Here is a 21,408-nt window from a genome sequence, read left to right on the forward strand (position 1 = left end):
TGGGTACAAGCAGCAGTTCAACAACTAGAAAATCCTTTAAGGAAGCAAAATTTGAATGTTGAATACCACCAGGATTCAAGCCAATTTAATCTGGTTGCAGAACGTAATTGAGTCATTAAAGTCACCATAAGGTGTATTTTTTTCCACTGAATGTATTACTCTCATTTCAAAATATAATTGCTTAACCTAAAATAACCAAAGTGTTATTTTCGCAAATCTATTTTGCAGAAGCTAGATAGTATACCTTTAAATCTTTCTTAAGTAATATAATTGAAGGCAGGATCTGGGAAGACAGTATAACAGGGTTAATGCCATACCACAACTACTTAATAGCTCTTGGTATTGAATAAGGCCTTGGGTATTGGAAGTTTTACTTAAGAAATATGCTTTTCTAGGGAAAAACACTTTCTGCAGTATCTTTTAACCCTATCGAATGCATGTATTTTTTTCAATACTTAATTTTTATTTCTATACTGTCTTATTGGCCAAATGTAACGTAACAAATTACTTCAAGGTCCTCTAGGTAATCTGATTGCTTACTCCAATTTAGCTGCTATCACCTTACCAATCTGTGAATCATAAATATGCTGTAAATTTACCTATAATGAGTGAGCAGATACTAATATTTATCACCACCTTAATTTCTAGTCTACTGAAACTTCCAGCAAGGTTGGAAAGAGAGAACTACCCCAGCTTCCAAGTCACCCAGAGCAGTGTTCCCCAACTACAAACCTTAAAGCCTCTAGAGAAGTGGCTCTCCAGCACCAGACCTTGCAATGCCTCCAGCAGCATGGCACAGCTGGAAAAATCTATGAAGCTGACAAACACAAATATGAATGAATAACAGTAGGCTCTGTATACCCAGAATTATTGCCAGACCCTCAACCACTTAATTATATTAGTTGCAAGACTATACATCATATATATAGTACACACAAAAATTACATTAAAAGAACATTAACAAGGTCAAGCACACAAAAGTTAGGAAATACGAGAATTAAGATTGCCTGTACAACCTTATTTCACCACCCCCATTATCCATAGGCATTTTGATAGTCTTTAATTACATGATCACATACTATGGTTTCCATAGGACCTTGATGGAATTTCCATCAATTTCCATAATGTGGCATCATATTGACACTCACATGGGTTTTCAGCAAAGTTGGAACCTTAGGATCCACCTCCACAGACCTTTGTCACTTCAACTAATGTAGTAAATAAAAGCGGTAGTAGGTTGTTATCCTCATTGTGGACCAGCACTAGCAGTGGATGGGACACTTAACCAGTGGGTTTCACAGATATTTGCAGAGAACAGAGGAATGGTGAGACTCAGGTATCTTGGGTTCCATTCCAGACTGTAGAGGGGATGGTGCTCAGGTAGGTATAGACTCTTCTATCCATTCTGCCACAAGCATGACCTCTTCTACCCCATTCCCCCTCAGCTTATCCCTGTCCCAGTCCTGTCTTGTTCCCACCACTTGGCTTTTCATCCTAATCTCATTCTACTCGCCTAATCAGCCGCAATCTCTACTCCTCAGGCTTCTCATTCCAGTCCCACTCACCTTGCCCAGCCAGCCCCTGTTCCCCTATCCTGTACCGCAGCTTCTCATCAAATCTCTCTGCCCATCTTGTTTTGCCTGTCCCATTGGTTCCAAGTTCCTGTCTGCTTGCCCAGCCAGTCCCAGTTCTTCAACCAATCTCAATCTGCCCCACATCTACTGGCTCCCAGTCCTCCCCTATTTCCCTTCTGGGGTCCCAGTCCCAATATCCTGACCCAGCCATTCCCAGACTCCACCCCCACCACAAATCCCTTTCCCAGCTTCCATTTCCCTGCTAGCCTTGAGTCCCAGAAATTTCCTCCACGCTCCTTGTCGCAATCTATTCCCCAGCCTAACCCACTCCATCCTGCAGCTCTGGGCTCTTGTCCCCTCCGCTTTCAAATCAGGCAGCTTCCTCTTCCACATTGCCTGGGCTCAGAAGTGGGGCATTGAGAGTGCAGGAGAGACAGGCTCCTGCTCTCAGTTCAGGTGTCCAGACCCAGATCTTGCATGATATGCAGCAACTCAGAGATGCGACTGTAGGGAAAATCCTTCTCAGCAGTCCCAGGCTGGAGTATGCCCAGTGCAGATGGAATCTTCAAGGAAATAGCTGCCAAGATGTAAGAAGTTTCTACTGAGTATCTGCAAACTGAAATTTTTCAAAGGCTTATTACTTGGCCAGATTTGGGCCGATTTTCATGGAGACAGCAATAGGCACTTCTCTGACACAATGGTCACCCCTTGCCAAAATTTCAGATCTCTCCTCCAAAGCAGGGGGAGCTCGAGCTGTTCAAAGAAAAAGTCACCAGACTTTTTTAACATGGGCAAAACAACATATTTTCCTAATCATTGTTCTCGGAAACAGCTGAGCTGTTTTGTGTGAAGTATTTGTCTGGAGAAAAAAAAAATCAGCCTGAGGCAGACAGCCAGCGTGTAAAATTTCAACCCAAATGGTTAAAGTTTGGCAAAGTTATAAGCAACTGAAAAGTGTCTTATAATGAGAAGAGTCAGGCAACTTTAATAAAGGCTCAGGACCAGCCCTGCTTATAATACATGAAAAAGGAATCAAGAAAGTGACATTTGCTGTCCATAACCAAGCATTTAGTATTTTAGCAATGCATGTTATTCCTGATCTGTGCGTTGTTTTCCACATTTACAAGGATAACTTAAAAAACGCAAAAATACTTCTAGGGACAATTAGGATGCTTAATTAAGCTGCAACTTTGTTGCAGAAACATATACCTCACCACAAAATCCAAATATATGTTTGCAAATTCTTAGGTGATTAGACCACCATCAACATACATCAATATTCTAAAGCTTTTGGGGACCAGATTTTTAAAAGTAAAGCAATGCCTCAGGGTAGCAGGATTCTCTTGTTGCTACCATTCCCTAGAGGGAGCTTATAGGCTAATTCCTGCTGACTCATTGGCATAGGTGTGACTCAGTCTCCATCCTGAGCATATAAAGGAGATGGGAGTAGCCACGTAGCACAGTATGGCTTGTAACAGACACATCTTGAGGAAGAGAATTGCAGGAGTAGACAAGCCTGGAGAGAGGCCTTAGGCTGGGATTCATGTAGTTTTATTTAGGAACTACTTTTTTGTTAGTTAAAAAAAAAAAAGTCTCCAAGTGGGATAACTTTTTGACAGCAAAAAGGTATAACTTTTGTTTACCATGGACTCCACCAGCTTATAATGCCCAGAACAACGGTTAACCCAGAACAATGTTAGGCCATTTGGACATGCAGATCCATCATAACATGAGTCACTGAAATGTCCAAATTCCCCTTTGCACACATGATTTTCTGATTTTGGAAAACAGATTTTGAAATAACTGCTCATGCAAATGTAGGCATGCAGACATGGACTGTATCATATGTCAACCTAGGGTTTCCACTAGGGCTAGTCAGAAAAATTCAGTCTATACTGCATGTAGACAAGCCCTTACAGTAAACATTTTTCAGGAAAAAATATTAAGGATATATTTTTAAAACCACTGAAGTATATGTTTAAGCATTGTTTATCAAGGTATACTGATTCCAAGGTTATCCTGTATGTTATTAACTGTGTGTTGTTATTAATTATCTGTATTCTTCTAGGCCTCTCATCACTTTAAAGTCTAAGCGTGTCGCATATAATAATGAATTTTATCTTCACAACACCCCTGTGAGATAAGTATTATTATTATTATTCCCATTTTACAGCTGGGTAACTGAGGTACTGAAAGATTCAAGTGACTTGCTCAAGATCATACAGGAAGTCAGTAGCAGAACTTAGCGTGAATCCAGGTCTCCTGAGGTCCTTCTCATTAGTTCAGACTGTTTAATACAAGTAGCAATACAGTTACAAGTTCATGTTGGCAAAACACTATAGGCAACATTTACCTGTTGTCAGAACACACAACTCATCTTTCACCAGCTACAATTAAGCCAGAAGCCCCCAAATCAAACTACAAGGTACCACTTATCTTTCCTTCTTTCCCACAGAGGGTTGCTTTTCTTTCTGTCACTGATCTCTCTACAGTAGAATGGGATATTTCAACCCACTAATTTTTAACAATCTAACTTAATTGTGGATGATGATAGACTATGACTAATAATGACGCAGCAGTGTGAATAACTTGAGGCCATAGATAATATAAAATAGTGATGACAGTTTATTGGTGCCAGAAGTTAGCCATATTACTTTTCAAATGAGAAGTACAGCTATCATCTTAAGGTGAGGAGATTGTGAGTTATTCTATCAGTAGACTTTATTCTACTGTTTAACAAGTGATTATTTGCTCTACTGTGTAGGTGGTTTACACTTTATTCAAATTATGGCTGACCTCATATCCTTCAGTTAAGGGTCTGTCAGCATTTCCACTCTAGAATCCCATTAGTGGGGTGGGTAACATAGCCAATTTTCTTTAAACTGAGCCTTTGTACATAGGTTGTATTTTAAAATTTTAATTTAAAGAAGTGGACAGAGGAATAAACAACATAAAAGTGTTTTCTGAGCTGTCAAATAAGTTTTATTTTCATGTTCTATCTATGAAAGAACGTGCTTTTGGAAAATACATGTCTTCATTTACCTCAGTATGTACTTTGAAACTTTTCAGCCAGTGAAATTACCAAAAAGCCCAGATTTCAAAGGTATTTAGGCACCTAACTCCAACTGATGCCTAATCTACTTAGGTGCTTTTGAAAATCCTACTACATGCCTAAAGACATCTGAACATATGGCCCTCAGTTTAAGAAGTAGGTTCTTTTTTCAAAATTGATTTTTGTATTTGGGACCCTAAGTCCCAGTGAATTGCAGTTGGATTTATGAGTAAAAACATTTAAAGCACCAAAGTGAATTAGGAGCATAAGTCCTATTTTCAAAATAAATTTAGGCTCAGATTTTAAGATATTTAGTGTTGCTCAGCTCAGCATTGCAATGCCTAACTGACTTAACGAGCCTAATTATCATTGAAAGTCAGTGGGATATAATATCCTAAGGGGCCTTCACTTCTTTTGAAAATGGGACTTAGGTGCTTTTTAAAAAGTTACCCTTGGTTCCCAAATGCCTGTGGACCAGATTTATAAAAGTATTTAGATGTATAAATATGCAGATAGGTGCTGGTGGAAGTTAGGTGCCAGATGCTTTTGAAAATCCCACTATTTGCATCTTTAGGTGCCTAAATACCTTCAAGAATCTAGCAGTAAGTCACTTTTGAAAATGGAATTTAGGTACTTTTGAAATTTTACACACAGCGTATTATTCTGGAAGTTATAAAGTCCAGCAAAAATGTGTATTCTTCCAACAATTTTTTGATATTTAAGAAATAAACAAATGTAATCCATTACAAAGAGACATGTATCTCTACCAGTCTAGAAGCATCACAGAAAAAAAAAAAACGAAGAAGAGAACTAGTCAACAATTCTCCTCTGGTTGAAAAACACAGACTTTAATGAACTCCGAGAAATGGCAGGTGTGGTCCCATAGGAAGAAGAGATAAAGGAATTCCCCAGGAGCACTGGCAGTTTCTCAAGGGGACAATATTAAAGGCACAACTGCAAACTATTCCATTGCAAAGGAAAACTAGGAAGAATAAAAAGAGGCAAATATAACTCCATTAGGAGCTTTTTAATGACCAGAAAGAATCAAAAAGGAATTCTACAAAAAAAAGTGGAAAATGGAGGAATTGCTAAGGAGGAGTACAAAAGAATAGTACGAACATTCAGGGACAAAATCAGAAAGGCTAAGGCATAAAATGAGTTACACCTAGCAAGGTGCATAAAAGATGATAAGAAGAGGTTTTTTAAATATGTTAGGATCAAAAGAAAGATGAAGAAAGTGTAGGTCCTCTACTTCGCAGGGAAGGAGAGTTAGTAATGGACAACATCAAGAAGAGTGAGATGTTTAATGCTGTTTTGCTTCAGTCTTCACTAAAGTGGTTAATGGCAACCAGATACTCAACACAATTAATATTAACAAAAAGGGGAAGAACAGGTTAAAGAAAAGTTAGATACATTAGATGTATTCAAATTGGAGGAGCCTCATGAAATTCATTCTAGGGTACTTAATGAACTTGCTGAAGCAATCTCAGAACCATTAGCAATTATCTACAAAAACTCCTTGAGGATGGGTGAGGTCCTAGAGGACTGAAGAAGGGCAAACATAGTTTTAGTTATCTTTAAAAAGGGGAACCAAGAGACCCAGGAATTATAGACCAGACATCCTAACTTTGATACCTGGAAAGATACTGGAACAAATGATTAAACAATCAGTTTGTAAGCACCTAGAGGATAATAGGGTTCTAAGGAATAGCCAGCATGGATTCATCAAAAACAAATCATGACAAACCAACCTAATTTACTTCTTTGAAAGGGTTACTGACCTTGTGGATAGAGGATTGTGACATTATTGACATGAACTGTGACCATATAGATCATTGTTGCAACCAAGGTCATATAATTGCAACAAATCTTGTACAAAGAAGGTCAAGTAAGGTGTCTATGGAAAGCTTGTAGTTTGCTGGTTATGGTTATGCTGTCTGTATGTATCTTTTATATTTGAAGTTATGAATATTGGCTATGTATTTGTATCTCACTATGTTTGATTCTAAGTAGCATCAGTGAAGCATTTGATCAGCTTCTTGAGAAAGGACTATTCTGAGTAAGTGCCCAATCAAGAAACACTTAACTGACAATGGACTCTGGGAGATGCTAATCCACATCTGAGCTTTCCTGAGAAAGTTCAAACTAATGTGTAAACAATGGCGTCTGCCTGCAAAAAGTTGAATCATTCATGGACATGTGACTTGCCTAGGTGGCTACAAACTCTAACTTGTTGCTGTGACTTTGCACAGAAGAACAAAGGGGTTTACACCCACAAGAGAGAATATAAAAGGCTCTGGAAGCCCCTCCATTTTATCTTCAGCTAGCTCAAGAGATGGCCTCTCCACCCAAAAGAAATGACTGAAAGAAACTGGAACAAAGGTCTGTAACTACAGGGATGTGAGTGATTGCTGGATTCGGGCCATAAGCCACAACGTTGGTCTGAAACGAATTGGGCCCAGACTCGGAAGGAGTCTAGTCTGTGAAAGAAGCTTAATGGAACATCTCTGAGGGTGAGATTTACCTGTATTCAGTTTCCTATTGTATTAGGCTTAGACTTGCTTGTTTTGCTTGGTAACTTACTTTGTTCTGTCTGTTATTACTTGGAACTACTTAAATCCTACTTTTTATATTTAACAAAATCACTTTTGCTTATTATTGAACCCAGGGTTACTGACTAATTCCTGGAGGAGCAAATAGCTGTGCATATCTCTCTATCAGTGTTATAGAGGGCGGACAATTTATGAGTTTACCCTGTCTAAGCTTTATACAGAGTAAAATGGATGTATTTGGGGTTTAGGCTCCGTGAATATTGGGTGCTGGGAGAGTTTCTGTGTACTGCAGGGGGACGTGGCCCAACCTCTTGGTCTGTGCTGTAGCTGACTGGAGTGTCTAGCTCAGCAAGACAGGAGTGGAGGGAAGCCTTTTCTGGCAGCGGGGGTTTGTTCAAAGTGGTATCCCAGCACATGTAGTGACAGTCTTGAGGGAATTTCTGTGACCCAACCCATCACAAGGGGAAGCAGTAGACATAATATATGTCTTGATTTTATTTAGACTTTTGACACAATCCCACATGACACTCTCATAAGCAAACTAGGAAAAGATGATATAGATGAACTTACTACAAGGTGGGCGCACAACTGGTTGAAAGACCATACTCAAAGAGTAGTTAACAATGGTTTGCTGTCAAACTGTGAGGGCTTGAGTAAAGTTGTATAGGGGTCAGGCCTGGACCAGTACTATTGCATACTTTCATCAATGACTTGGATAATGGAGTGGACAGTATGCTTACAAAATTTGCAGGTGCCATCAAGCTAGGTGGTGTTGCAAGCACTTTAGAGCACAAACGTGAATTCAAAAAGACCTTGAGAAATTGGAGAATTGGTCTGTATTCAACAAGATGAAATTAAATAAAGACAAATGAAAAGTAAAAAGAAAAGGAGTACTTGTGGCACCTTAGAGACTAACAAATTTATTAGAGCATAAGCTTTCGTGAGCTACAGCTCACTTCATCGGATGCAACCGATGCTGTAGCTGTAGCTCACGAAAGCTTATGCTCTAATAAATTTGTTAGTCTCTAAGGTGCCACAAGTACTCCTTTTCTTTTTGCGAATACAGACTAACACGGCTGCTACTCTGAAACAAATGAAAAGTACTTTATTTAGGAAGGAATAAACAAACACACAACTACACAATGAAAGCGCTCCCATCAATATAATAAAACCACCTCCACGAGAGGCAGTAGCTATGCTGGCAGAACACACACACAGTGCTGTCCGCACTGGCATTTAGGTAGGTGCAACTTATGTCACTCGGTGGTGGCTTATTCACATCCCTAAGCGACATAAGTTATATCAACATAAGTGGTAGTGTGCACAAGCCCTTACTGAGCCTGAGGATAGACAATGAATTTAAGCAATATAAGTAGAAGGCAAAGACGAAGTAAACAGACAGCACGTTTACATTTGTGAAAGCAGGATCCCAGCCAGCTTGGTTGAAATGCTGCTAAGGACATTTGGGGTGAGATAAACTACTTCAGAGAGAAGGTTAGCCTGTTAAGTTTAGTCTCTGGAAATAAGGTTATGATTTTGTTTTATACATAACCCTTTTATTTCCATTAGCTTTATTTACTTTCTCTTGGATCTCAAATCTTTGATATATTTATAGTGAAAACAACTATAAGTTTATCCTCAGGGGTATTATACAAGCAGCTGATCCTGAGTTGGATTATTCAAGCTGGTGTTTACACTGTTCCTTTGGGGACTCTGACCTGATGATCAGAGAAATTAAAAAACTACCTTACAATAGGAGGCTTAAGGAGATTGGCTTGTTTAGCCTAACAAAATGAAGGCTGGGGTGTTATATGACTTCTCTCTATAAATACATCAGAGAGATCAATACCAGGGAGGGAGAGGAGTTATTTAAATTAAGGGACAATGCTGGTACAAGAATAAATGGATACAAACTAGCCATGAGTGAGTTTAGACTTAAAATTAGATAAATGTTTCTAATCATCTGAGAAGTGAAGTTCTGGTATAGCCTTTCAAATGGGAGTTGTGGGGACAAAAACCCTAACAGGTTTCAAGACTGAGCTTGACAGGTTCACGGAGGGGATGGTATGATGAAGTTGCCTACAATGGCATGTGACCCATCCACGATTATTATTAGCAAATATCTCCAGTGACCAGAGACAGGACAGTAGATGGGGAGGGCTCTGAGTTACTACTGAGGATTCTTTCCCAGGTGTCTGGTTGGAGGATCTTGCTGACATGCTCAGGGTCTAACTGGTCACCCTGAGCATGGGGTTTGGAAGGAACTTTCCCCCAGGTCAGACTGGCAGAGACATGGGGGGGGGTTTCACTTTCCCCTACAGCTTGGGGCATGGGTCTCGTGTTGGTTTTAACTATTGCAAATAGTGGACTATCTGTAACTTGAAGTCTTTAAATCAAGATTTGAGGACTTCAGTAATTCAACCAGAGATTATGCGTCTATTACAGGAGTGGGTGGGTGAGGTTCTGTGACCTGTGATGTGCTGGAGGTCAGACTAAACTATTATTATGGTCCGTTCTGGCCTTAAAGTCTATGAGTTTGCATCAAAAGTCCCAGGTACTCAAGCTAATTCAGTTTAATAATCTTGTTTAAGGTTGCTGATTCAAACTCATGATGGCCCTTCCATTGGAACCAGCAGACAGCAAAGTTCACAGACAGAACTGGATTTCTAAATTACCAGTTTTTCCCCAGATAAGATATCAACAGTCTCTAGTTATTTTTGAACCTTCTATCTGAGTTAATAGTCCTTTAGTAATTACTGTTATTCCTTATACTTCTTCACTCCTTTAAGAAAAAAAGGAACAGCAGACTAATGGAAAACGCTTAACAGAAGGTGGAGGCGTTCCCATTCCTACTTCAGCAAATAAATCAATCTCAAACACAGTTTTAATGTCGGGAGTGGAAGGAATATATAATCATTGGTCAAACTTTCCAACCTCTTGTTAACAACTTAAGGCCCTGGCACAGCAAAAAGTATCATGCCAGTAGAACCCTGCACCCACACAGAGCCCATTAAATTTAATGCAGGCACAAGGGTTCACTTGCACAGTCCTCTTTGCAGGATTGGGATCTAATAAATTACTCCTGAAATCCCTCTTTAAAGATCCTTCTCCTGATAACAGGGATGCAAGTCATCACAAGCTTCTTTAATACACCATATTCTGTCCCCTGTGGGATAAGTTGCTATCTGACTTAAATTCAAGTAACTGTAGAATGCTCCGCTCTCATCTGGAAGGCCACATTGATGTTATCTGGGATCACTAATCCATTTAGACTTAAATCCACTTTGCTGAAATTACTGGAATCAGATGAAAAGGCAGAGGCAATTATAGAAATTGACATCTTCCCAACACATTGCCAAGGTCCTTCTGCCTCTTCCTAGTTTGTCACAACTCGTCTGCTTGATCATTTCCTGGACTTTATGGTTTCTTCCCTCAGTGATGTACTAACTTACTGAAAATCTCCACTCTCCTTTTATTTCTTTTTCCACAGTCACCTTCCCCCAGCAATGGCATCTGCTCTTGCATGTTCTTTCTCTGGAATGTGGTGAGCTGACTGGTAACAATTCCCTTACCAGTATCCACTTTCATATTTTCAATATTCTCTCTATTAGCCAAAATTATTCTTGTTTGCTCTCTCTTTAAAATGTAAAGGCACTGCTTTCTAGCTTGTCACTATCTGTATATGATGACCTTCAGTATGGATCTGTTCCTTCTGTTGAAGTCAATAGCAAAATTCCCACTGACAATACTTGCCTATTATCAAAACAGAACGTCATCTTCAGATTGCTAGCCATTCCATTCTGTTTATATCTCAGCTCCTTTGGCCACTCTTTCCTCAGCTGCAATCCCAACTAGATTTCCTAAACTGTGTTTTGAAGCACCTACCTAAAAAAAAAAAAATAAAAAAAAAAAAAAATCACTGAATTGACCAATGGAAGAAAGGAATGTGGGAATATTAATATACAGGTTTCTTTCCACCAGAACAAATTATGGTGGCATTTCGAGCCAATGTCTGTTTTGAAAGACATTTAATGAACTTTCCTGTGTATTTACAGGCAGGCTTGAGTTCTACTGAGACAAACAGCAGCACAGGTTTATGATTGTAGTAAATCCACCAGTGAACTGTTTAAGTTTGATAACTAACTGGATGACTCCCAGTGTCACTATCTTTAGGGAAAATAGTTCTTTTCCCCTTTGCAGTTGATAACATTTTGAATGTGGAATTAAATGAAACCCATCAAAATTCCAGATTGGAGGGTTTTCTTGTGAAAAGAGGTGTTATAATTGTTCATCACAAAAGTTAATGCTGCCAACAAATGTGTCACACTTGTTATGTGGGATTTTCTTTGGCCCTGTAGCTTCTACCATCATTCAGATACACACATTTGTGTTTTGATATCGGCACTCTCATAACTGCAAAATCTAGAAGTCATGGAAAATATTGTTTTCCATCTGAATTTCAGGAATTTCTTGTGAGCTGGGTGCATTATCCGCTCCAAGTATGCGCTCCTCAAACCTGTTTCAACCAAGAAGTCTGCTTTTTTCTCCTATTGGGATTTCAAACTGACTCTCCAATGTTCTGTGGGCAGTTCTAGAGTTTTAAATTTAAAACTCACTGAGAACAAATCTCTGACACCACAATCTACAGGCCATTACCCTCTGATCCCACTGAGGGTTAGCAAAAGAAACTACACCATCTGCTCAAGAAACTCCCTAAAGCAGCACAGGGACAAATCTAGAGCCCTGACCAGAGGTATTCTATCTGCTACCCAAGATCCATAATCCTGGATGCCCCATCATCTCAGGCATTGACACCCTGACAGCAGGATTGTCTGGCTATGTAGACTCTCTCCTCAGGCCCCATGCTACCAGCACTCCCAGCTATCTTCGAGACAACACGGACTTCCTGAGGAAACTACAATCCTTTGGTGATCTTCCAGAAAACACCATCCTAGCCACTATGGATGTAGAGGCTCTCTACACCAACACTCCACACAAAGAAGGACTACAAGCTAGTCAGGAATAGTATCCCCAATAATGTCATGGCAAACCTGGTGGCTGAACATTGTGACTTTGTCCTCACCCACAACTATTTCAGATTTGGGGGCAATTTATACCTTCACGTCAGTGGGACTGCTATGGGTACCCGTATGGCCCCACAGTATTCCAGCATTTTTATGGCTGACTTAGAACAATGCTTCCTCAGCTCTCGTCTCCTAATGCCCCTACTCTACTTGCGCTACATTGATGACATCTTCATCATCTGGACCCATGGGAAGGAGGCCCTTGAGGAATTCCTCCAGGATTTCAACAATTTCCACCCCACCATCAACCTCAGCCTGGACCAGTCCACACAAGAGGTCCACTTCCTAGACACTACAGTACTAAGAAGCAATGGTCCGATAAACACCACTCTGTACCAGAAACCTACTGGCCACTATACTTACCTACATGCCTCCAGCTTTCATCCAAACCACATCATACGATCCATTGTCTACAGCCAAATTATAAGATACAACCGTATTTGCTCCAATCCCTCAGACAGAGACAAACACCTACAGGATCTCTGTCAAGCGTTCTTACAACTACAATACCCACCTGCTGAAGTGAAGAAACAGATTGACAGAGCCAGAAGGGTATCCAGAAATCACCTACTACAGGACAGGCCCAAAGAAAGTAACAGAACGCCACTAGCCATCACCTGCAGCCTCCAACTAAAACCTCTCCAGTGCATCATCAAGGATCTACAACCTATCCTGAAGGACGATGCCTCACTCTCACAGACGTTGGGAGACAGGCCAGTCCTCGCTTACAGACGGCCCCCCAACCTGAAGCAAATACTCACCAGCAATTACACATCACACAACAAAAAACACTAACCCAGGAACCAAACCCTGCAACAAACCCCAGTGCCAACTCTCTCCACATATCGATTCAAGGCACACCATCGTAGGACCTAACCACATCAGCCACACCACTAGGGCTCATTCACCTGCACATCTACCAATGTGATATATGCCATCATGTGCCAGCAATGTTCCTCTGCCATGTACATTGGCCAAACCGGACAGTCTTTATGCCAAAGAATAAATGGACACAAATCTGATATCAAGATTTATATTATTCAGAAACCAGTAGGACACTTCAGTCCCTCTGGATACTCAATAACAGACTTAAACATGGAAATTCTTCAACAAAAACCTTCAAAAACAGACTCCAACAAGAAACTGCCGAACTGTAATTAACTTGCAAACTGGACACCATCAAATTAGGTTTGAATAAAGACTGGGAGTGCATGGGTCACTACAAAAACTAATTTCCCCCTGCTGATATTCACATCTTCTTGTCAACTGTTTCTTGCCACCTTGTTTATACTGGCCTCATTAGCACTACAAAAGTGATTTTCACCCTTTCTTGTCAACTGTTGAGAATAGCCCAGTTCCACCTTAATTGAATTGGCTCGTTAGCACTGACCTCCCACTTGGTAAGGCAACTCCCATCTTTTCATATGCTGTGTATTTATACCTCCCTACTTTGTGTTCCACTCCATGCATCTGATGAAGCTGATGAAGCTTATGCCCAAATAAATTTGTTAGTCTCTAAGGTGTGTGGCAAATTGTCGGCACTACTGTGATGGCTCTCACACTTTCTCTTCTTGGGGAGGAGGGGGGTGTTTCAGGGCATTGTTTCTTGCCCCTGAACTGGGGTATTAACTGCCCCACTAATGTCCTAAAGGAGGGGAGTGGAAAGGGAGGGACCCGGTCCCGCCCTCTACTCCGGGACACAGCCCAGGGGCCCTAGGGATAGTGGTAAACCACTAGAACTAGTGGTTTCTTCCCCTGGGCTACTTCCCTCTCCTACCCTTCAGCTTGTGGGGCCCTGTCCTCCCTTTGAACAAACCAGGTGTCCCTTTACCTAGGGTCTTGGTCTTCTTAGTCCACCGCAGCACTTCTCCAAACTCTCCTCTGCTTCCCTCCAAACTGCTCTCTGCTCCAACACCAATCCACTCTGCTTCAACTCCTCCAAACTGCTCTCTGGCCATGCTGTATCACAGGTTCCACAAGGACTCCTCGTTGTTTGAGACCAACCAGAACTTTTAAAAATATATTTTTGTGGCAAACAAATTAATAAAAATAAATACTTTATCCAAAGATTTCAAAGGGATTTATAAATATATATTAACTAAGCCTCATCACTCCTGTGTGGATTATTTTAATGCACCTCTCCAAATCATCTTTGGGAGCATGAATATATGAATAAAATGAGGTGTGGAAAGATTAAATGATTTGCTCAGGGTCATCACACCTGGCCTGACCCTGCACCACTACAGTTAATGGGAGTTTTTTCATTAACTTCAATGGACTTAGGATCCGTTGTGTCAATGACAGAAGTTGGAATGAAACATAAGTGTCCTGTCTCCCTACTCCTTCTGTTACACCTTCAATCACGTTCCCGCCATATACGCCCACTTATCCAGTTCTCCTTAGTTTCCTAGAGACATTTGCAAAGCTTCTAATTTTAAATTCTGCGCAATCTTTTTCCAGTTCATCTGAAGATTTTTCCTGTTGAAATAATTCTATTGATTCTCTTGTCTTGCAAAGGTCTTCAAGAGAAATATTATTTTAGTTGCTGTGAGACACAATTTAATACCATGAATGGAGGTTCTATTAGTTTCTTCCAAGGCCCTTGTTATTTACTCCTTCACATAACACAAGAACCAGGTGTCACCCAATGAGATTAATAGGCAATAGGTTTAAAACAAACAAAAGGAAGTACTTCACACAACACACAACCTGTGGAACTCATTTCCAGGGGATGCTGTGAAGGCTAAACAAATAACAGGGTTAAAAAAAAAAAAACTAGATAAGTTTATGGAGGACAGGTCCATCAATGGCTATTAGCCAAGATGATCAGGGATGGAACCCCATGCTCTTAGTGACCCTAGCCTCTGACTGCCAGAAGCTGGGAGTACATGACAGGGGATGGATCACTTGATGATTGCCTATTCTGTTCATTCCCACTGAAGTACCTGGCATTGGTCACTGTTGGAAGACAGGGTACTGGACTAGAAGGACCATTGGTCTGACCCAGTATGGCTGTTCTTATGCCCTTTTTGCAAAGTTAAAGTCTTTGTGCCATGGTGTACAAGGGGTTTTGTAAAGGTAGTTTCAGTGTCTGCTGTGAAGGTATCAGAGGGGGTTCTGATGAGACAGCAGTCAGTCTTTTGAGACTTTCATTCTCCCTTATCTCTTCATAAAGAAGAAACAATGTAAATGCAACCACTCGACTAAGAAGTGAGTATAAAACAATTAGTAAAAAGCAGTCTCTGGATTCAACAGTCAATTGGCCCCTTTTATAATCCTTCTGCTGCTGCCGCCTATAGACGACCATCTCCAGCCCAGACTTGGATCTCATTCTTAGCTCCTTTCTATAATCCTGTTTTAGAAAATTGACTGAAAATCTGGGAAATCTTGTGGTTTTGTTACTCCTTTGCCAGTACCCTTCAACTAGAACAATCTTTCAGCCACCAACGCCTCTCAGCTAATGGTGCTTGGCCAGGCATCAAAACAGAATGTCAAGCCTTTGTGGCAAATGAATTCAATTTAACCTTTGCCTAAGAAAAGTTTAGGAAATCCCAAGTACCATCAGTCTGCCCTACAATTAGTCACTCCAGAATGCTTGCTAAGGGACCCACTTTGTTGCACCACATTTCCCACCCCATTTGTATAGCTTTATTATATCAATTTATATCTTATTAGACACCAGAAATTGTGTAAGCACTTCCATTTATGGGGTTCAAAAGATTCTGCTTTAGCCTGGCAGATACAGAGATTGTAGCATGGAATACTATTTCCATGTAACACATGAGCCACATCTGAAAATGTTCAATGGGTAAAAGAGGAATCAGAGGTCAGGTGCAAGGGGAAGCAAGCCAAGAAGAAAGGGAAAAAAATCAGAGAGCTATTGAAAGTGGATGAGCTGCAAGGAACCCTGAGATCATAAAGCAGCAAGTGAAGGAGCCCATGTATATAATTAGAGGCAAAATGAGGTTCCATATTTACTACTTGAGATAATGAAGTTTGGTCCAACAGGTGTAGTAAGACATAGGACCAGTCTTTCCACTGACTTCAGTGGGCTTAGGATCAGGCCTCTAATGCAGGAGAGAGAGAACATAAAAGATTGACTAGTTAATGCACATACCCTTGAATAAGAACTCATTGTGACAGTGTAATAGTCTTTCTGAGTGTTGGAGGAAGAAGCCAAGCTGCTTTAGTAGTATTTTATCAACCAATGATTATCTGCATGTAACTAAATTACACAATAAATGACATACTGTAGAGCAGGACAAACTAGCATATGCTCAGTATGTACCAACCTACTATAATTTTTCCACTTTGGAAGAGAAAAACATTCCTTTCTAATTTCTAAATACTATACAGCTGGCCACAGTTGAAGCACCATCTAGTACTTTTTGGTTAGCCTGACTTAAACACATATTTGTAATTTTCAAAACCTAACCTGTAGTTATGGAGTTAGGTTGGTATCCATTACACTGGGGCTTTTTTATCATTATTACAACTTCTGCCCAAAATGTTGGCAGTATCAGAACAATTTAGCAGCCTATAATTTAACTTACTTCTCATCCAAGACAAGGGTGGTCCTATAAGTCTGAGGTCACTGATGGGGCAGGTTGGGAGAAACTTGCATTCTAGTTGCCTGCATGAAGTTTGACCAATGGAATATGGAAAAAGCTTCCCTTTTAATAGCTCTGCCACTCTTCACCACAAATAGAAGGAGACCCTCAGTGACTCTAGCTTGTAGAGAAGGTAAATAGGCATAGGCAGCAGGTATCATAGGTCAGGGGAGGCCCCACCCACACTCTCCATCTCTCCTGATGCCGGCAGGGGCTCAGCTCCAGTCAGCGACCTGGCAGTTGGGCTGGTGGCCAGGGCAGCCAGGGGCAGCTCGGAGGCGGGCTGGCCAGCTTTTTAGGGCAGGCAGGCTGGGGGTCCTCTGGCCAGAGAGGGGGGAGGGCCTTGGGGCTCCGACCATGGGGCCTTAGGCAGAAGGGGCAGGGCCGAGGGGGGGGGGCTAACCGCCCTGAAGGGGGGGTTCACGTGCAGCCTGTGCAAATAGGTTTCAAGTACTATAAAGCAGACAACAACAGAATGGAGTAGGTACCAACATGGGAAGAGGTATGCAAAACCTACTTTGTGATAATCTTTAAGACAATATTACTTATTGCTGGTTGGTATCAAATGTTATGTGAATAATTTTCCCCCTATGGATATTTTAATTTAAATCAGTTGTGAGAATCCATTTTATAAGAAGAACTCCAGGCTAGAGCTGGGCTATTTTTTTTCAGCAAATAATAATGCATTTGGGGGGTGGAGGGCGACACATTGAAACTCTTTGTGAATTCAGGTTGAATTGGCAAGTAGTTTTGCCTGGAAAAAATGGAAATGTCAAAATATTTTGTTTCAACATTTCCAGAAAGAAAACATTTTGACTTTTCATTTCAAAACAGTGTTTCATTTCAAAATTTAGCTAATTTGTGTGAGGGGAAAAAAGGGTGAAACCACCCAAATGAAACAAACAGAAAGTTTATTTGGGTTGAACAAAATGTTCAGTTAGACTCAAAAAAAATTTTTTTTTTAGTTTGTCATCTTAGTGACAACAATGAAAATTCAGTTTGAATCAAACCTTTTGTTGTTTTTTTCCCCAAGTTTGGCCCTCAACTCAGAAATCCATTATTTGCTCAGCTTCCCGTGGAACCTCTAAAGCGTGAGCCTCTACTGTTGGATCCAAAACACCCAGCTGTATTAATTACAGCTATAGATAACACATCAACTGTTTGTTCAAGGGCCAGCACTAGAGGGGTACCATACTGAGATGGTGTGGCTTACACGTAAGGGTTTTTTGCATCTGTGATTTATGCTCTTACCTCCTTAGAAGCTCCACATTAGAAGAGCTTCACATTGGCTATTCCATGTAACAGGCAAAATAGCTACTAAAAATGGATTCCATTTTCAGCACTAAGTCTAAATGTGGTGCACTGAACTTTAAAAAATAAATACCTTTTAGGAGATCATCTTGCACTAACATGGAGGTGGTGCAGATTAGGTGTGGAGCACAGTTTGGTGTATGAAAACATCCAGCAGCTCTGTCTTTCCACACTGGTAGCCAAGGTAGCTTTTATTTCTGCAGTTACCAAGATCTATCTTCTGGATTTGTTGAGAGTATTTAGCTCTAATTGTTTAGTTACAAAAAAGAATTTTACAAAGAGGTCAGATTAAGCGGGTGGTAGGGAAAGAGGAGAAAATGAAAGGCAGAAGAAAGAGGGGAAAATACAAGGAAAAGAGGAGCAAATGGGGGGGGGGGTAGATAAGGAGAAAGCAAAAAGAAGCAGGCCTCGGCAGGAATGAAAAAATCTTTCCTCTGATCAATGATTCTGGTGACTTTGTGGGTATACATTTATGTCTTGCTTGTCTACTAAGAGCAATTTCCACACAGTCTCACACCTTCTGTGTTCACCGCAGGCATCAAGAAACAAAGTCTCTCAGAAATTAGAAGCGATTGTGGGAGGAACTCTGGAATTCATCACATTTATAGTTCAGAGAGATCAATCAGCATCAAGACAACACTGGTAATTTGAGGGAAAGGCATCATCCACGGACACATATGGAAGCAATTGGAACTCTGCTCATAATGAACACAAATTAATGAACATAAATTGAGACAGAAGAGCAAATGAGGATGTTGGAATGTGTGCAGGTAGTTTTGAAATCTTTTTCACATTGACTGGGACTGTGAGATATAAATCAAATGTGGGTCTCTCTCTCCCACTCTGCAAGAACATTATTTGTTAGCTGACCAAATGTGGCTTAGGCGTTTCTATCAAAACTGCACATGGTTCAAAATCAGCTATGAGGGAAAGGCAAGCCCTATTTCCAAGGGAAACTGACTCTAAGGTTTTGGAATGAGTATGTACAGGAAACCTCATATGACATCTTTTAAAAGGCAAGCTGAACAACCCAAAGGTAGAAAAATAAAGCATTTATTCTCCTCAGACAGAATTACCTGTTCTACAAATCAAATCTACAAATCCATTTAATCTGTAGATCAGCTCCAACAATAGTTTAAACAGCAACTTTAAAACAGACCAGCAGCTGGCCTATCAAAACTTGAAAGTAGCCACAGAATACGAGTACCTTGAAACATTGCCAGAAGTAGCCCACACTGGGACAGGCTTCATTGATTGTAGTGGTGCTGTTGAGGGAGGCTTGAACCAAGTCTCAAAGGCTGAATTCCTATTTATGCTTCAAGGGCCCAATCCTTCAATTGACAGCACATGAGCAAACTACTCCAGGGGGATTCCACTTGGGTGCAGCAGTCTGCCTATCTGCTACTCATTGCAGGACTGGGGCCCAAATACCACTGCTCCTGCTAGCTCAGGCCGTCAGGATTTTATACTGAGTTTATTTAGTTGTTCAGCTACCATTATGACAGACACCATATAAAATCCAGTATATATCAAATGCCACAAGGTTTAGAAATACTTCAATGGAAGACTAGTTATTCTGGCTTTACACAGAAGAAATGCACAGTATTAATTGCTGGTGCTTCCTTTTAACAAAATATTAGAGTTATAGTGGTTTATAGATCTGATATCTGGAAACAATATATTGATTGTTCTGTGGAAACAGTTCAATGTTTTTGCTCTCTTACCCAATGTAAACTACATATGAATAAAGTTACCATTCCACACCTTGTTTCATATTACCTATAACATACATTTCTCTTGTGCTTCCCCCCTCCATTACAGTTTAATTTGTTAGCCCCCCCCCAAAGCAAGCTGTGAAAGGATTAGCTTACATCTTTTTTTTCTTCTTTTTGCTTCTGTAAACTGAATACCAGTGAGACTATTGGTTTGGATATCATTTGTTAAGTAAGTGTACAAAGGCAGAGAGACGAAATCAGTCACTACTGCACAAAACATAATACAAATTTTGAAAAGAAATCTCCTTTCTCCAATTAAGTAACAAGTCCTATTAAAATTGATAGTTTAAAAGTATTAGCTGCCAATTGTATCAAATTAGCTAGAGTATATGGTATACTGACACAGTAATCAAATAATACTAATACTTTGCATTTATATAGCACTTTCCACCCACTGATCTCAATGCATATAAGCATTACATTAATTCTATACCTTTTTTACTTTTTGAGTGAATTCAGGACTAACAGCAGTGAAAAATTCCCTGCCTCACCCATGTCAATATGCTTCACATCTAACTTGGAGTAACCACTTGCACTAGAGAATCCAAGGATTGAATGGACATGGAGACCAAACTACTCTTTTAGCTGTAGAGGTGTTTATTTCAGGTTAGGCTCATTGGCTCAACTGCCATCAAATATGCCAGTTATGCACTGAAATCACCTATCCATTTTTTTTTAAGTACACTCATCATCTAGGAATAGTATTACCTGGGAACATCATATTTATGTTTGTGATGCAATACCAGGGAACCAAAGCCTAAGCCAAATAAACTCCAAAAGATTTCCTCCAGATACATCTGTTAACAGCTAGATTCAGATTACAGCTGTCATATTGCAACTCCACTGAAAGTACTGAACATACATTAACATTAAACTGTACCCAGTCCTCACATGTCCCTTATCTGTTTCCTCATTGTTATGATTCCATGGTTAACGTCTAAAATGGACAGAGCTGGGGGAAGACAGGCCTGAGACACTGCAACAGGATGGCTTGCCCTTGGGCTAGAGAGCCTGGGCCTAAGACAGCCCTGAGTGAGGCCTATCTGAGAGGCATGAGGTGATTCAAATATAAAAGGCAACATGGGGGTGTGTGTGTGTGTGTTTGTGAGTGTACGCATGTGAGCTGGGGGAACACCAGTGATTACAGCTGTGTCGGTAGATTCTGCAGGGAGCAAGAAAACTCTTGCAGAGCCCTGAGTCAGCAGTGGAAAAGCTGAAGAACCAGTAGAGGGTGGGAGAAAATACCCCAGGTAAAGAAGCCTGGGAGAGACCCTGAAAAAGCTAGGGAGAGTCTATAAAAAACAGCTGGGATAAAGACTGCGTGAGTTTTTGTTGTCTGTTATTTTGGATTAATTAGGAGAGAGACCCTGAACTGAAGTTGAGGCCTCGGGGATTGTTTGAACCACCTTTGAATTGTAAGTTCTTAAAGGGTCCTGAACGGGGGGAAGGG

General features: G+C 40.5%; 1 long non-coding RNA gene across 1 annotated transcript in view; it reads left to right on the top strand.

The window, feature by feature from the left end:
• The window catches only part of LOC119847270, a 43,773-nt gene extending 23,894 nt beyond the window's left edge, over window positions 1-19,879 (top strand). Inside the window, exon 3 of the long non-coding RNA XR_006281717.1 lies at window positions 18,719-19,879. This is a non-coding gene — a long non-coding RNA (uncharacterized LOC119847270). The remainder of the gene's footprint in view (window positions 1-18,718) is intronic.
• The last annotated feature ends 1,529 nt before the right edge of the window (window positions 19,880-21,408 follow it).

Source organism: Dermochelys coriacea, chromosome 1, assembly GCF_009764565.3.
Source record: "Dermochelys coriacea isolate rDerCor1 chromosome 1, rDerCor1.pri.v4, whole genome shotgun sequence".
NCBI lineage: Eukaryota > Metazoa > Chordata > Testudines > Dermochelyidae > Dermochelys > Dermochelys coriacea.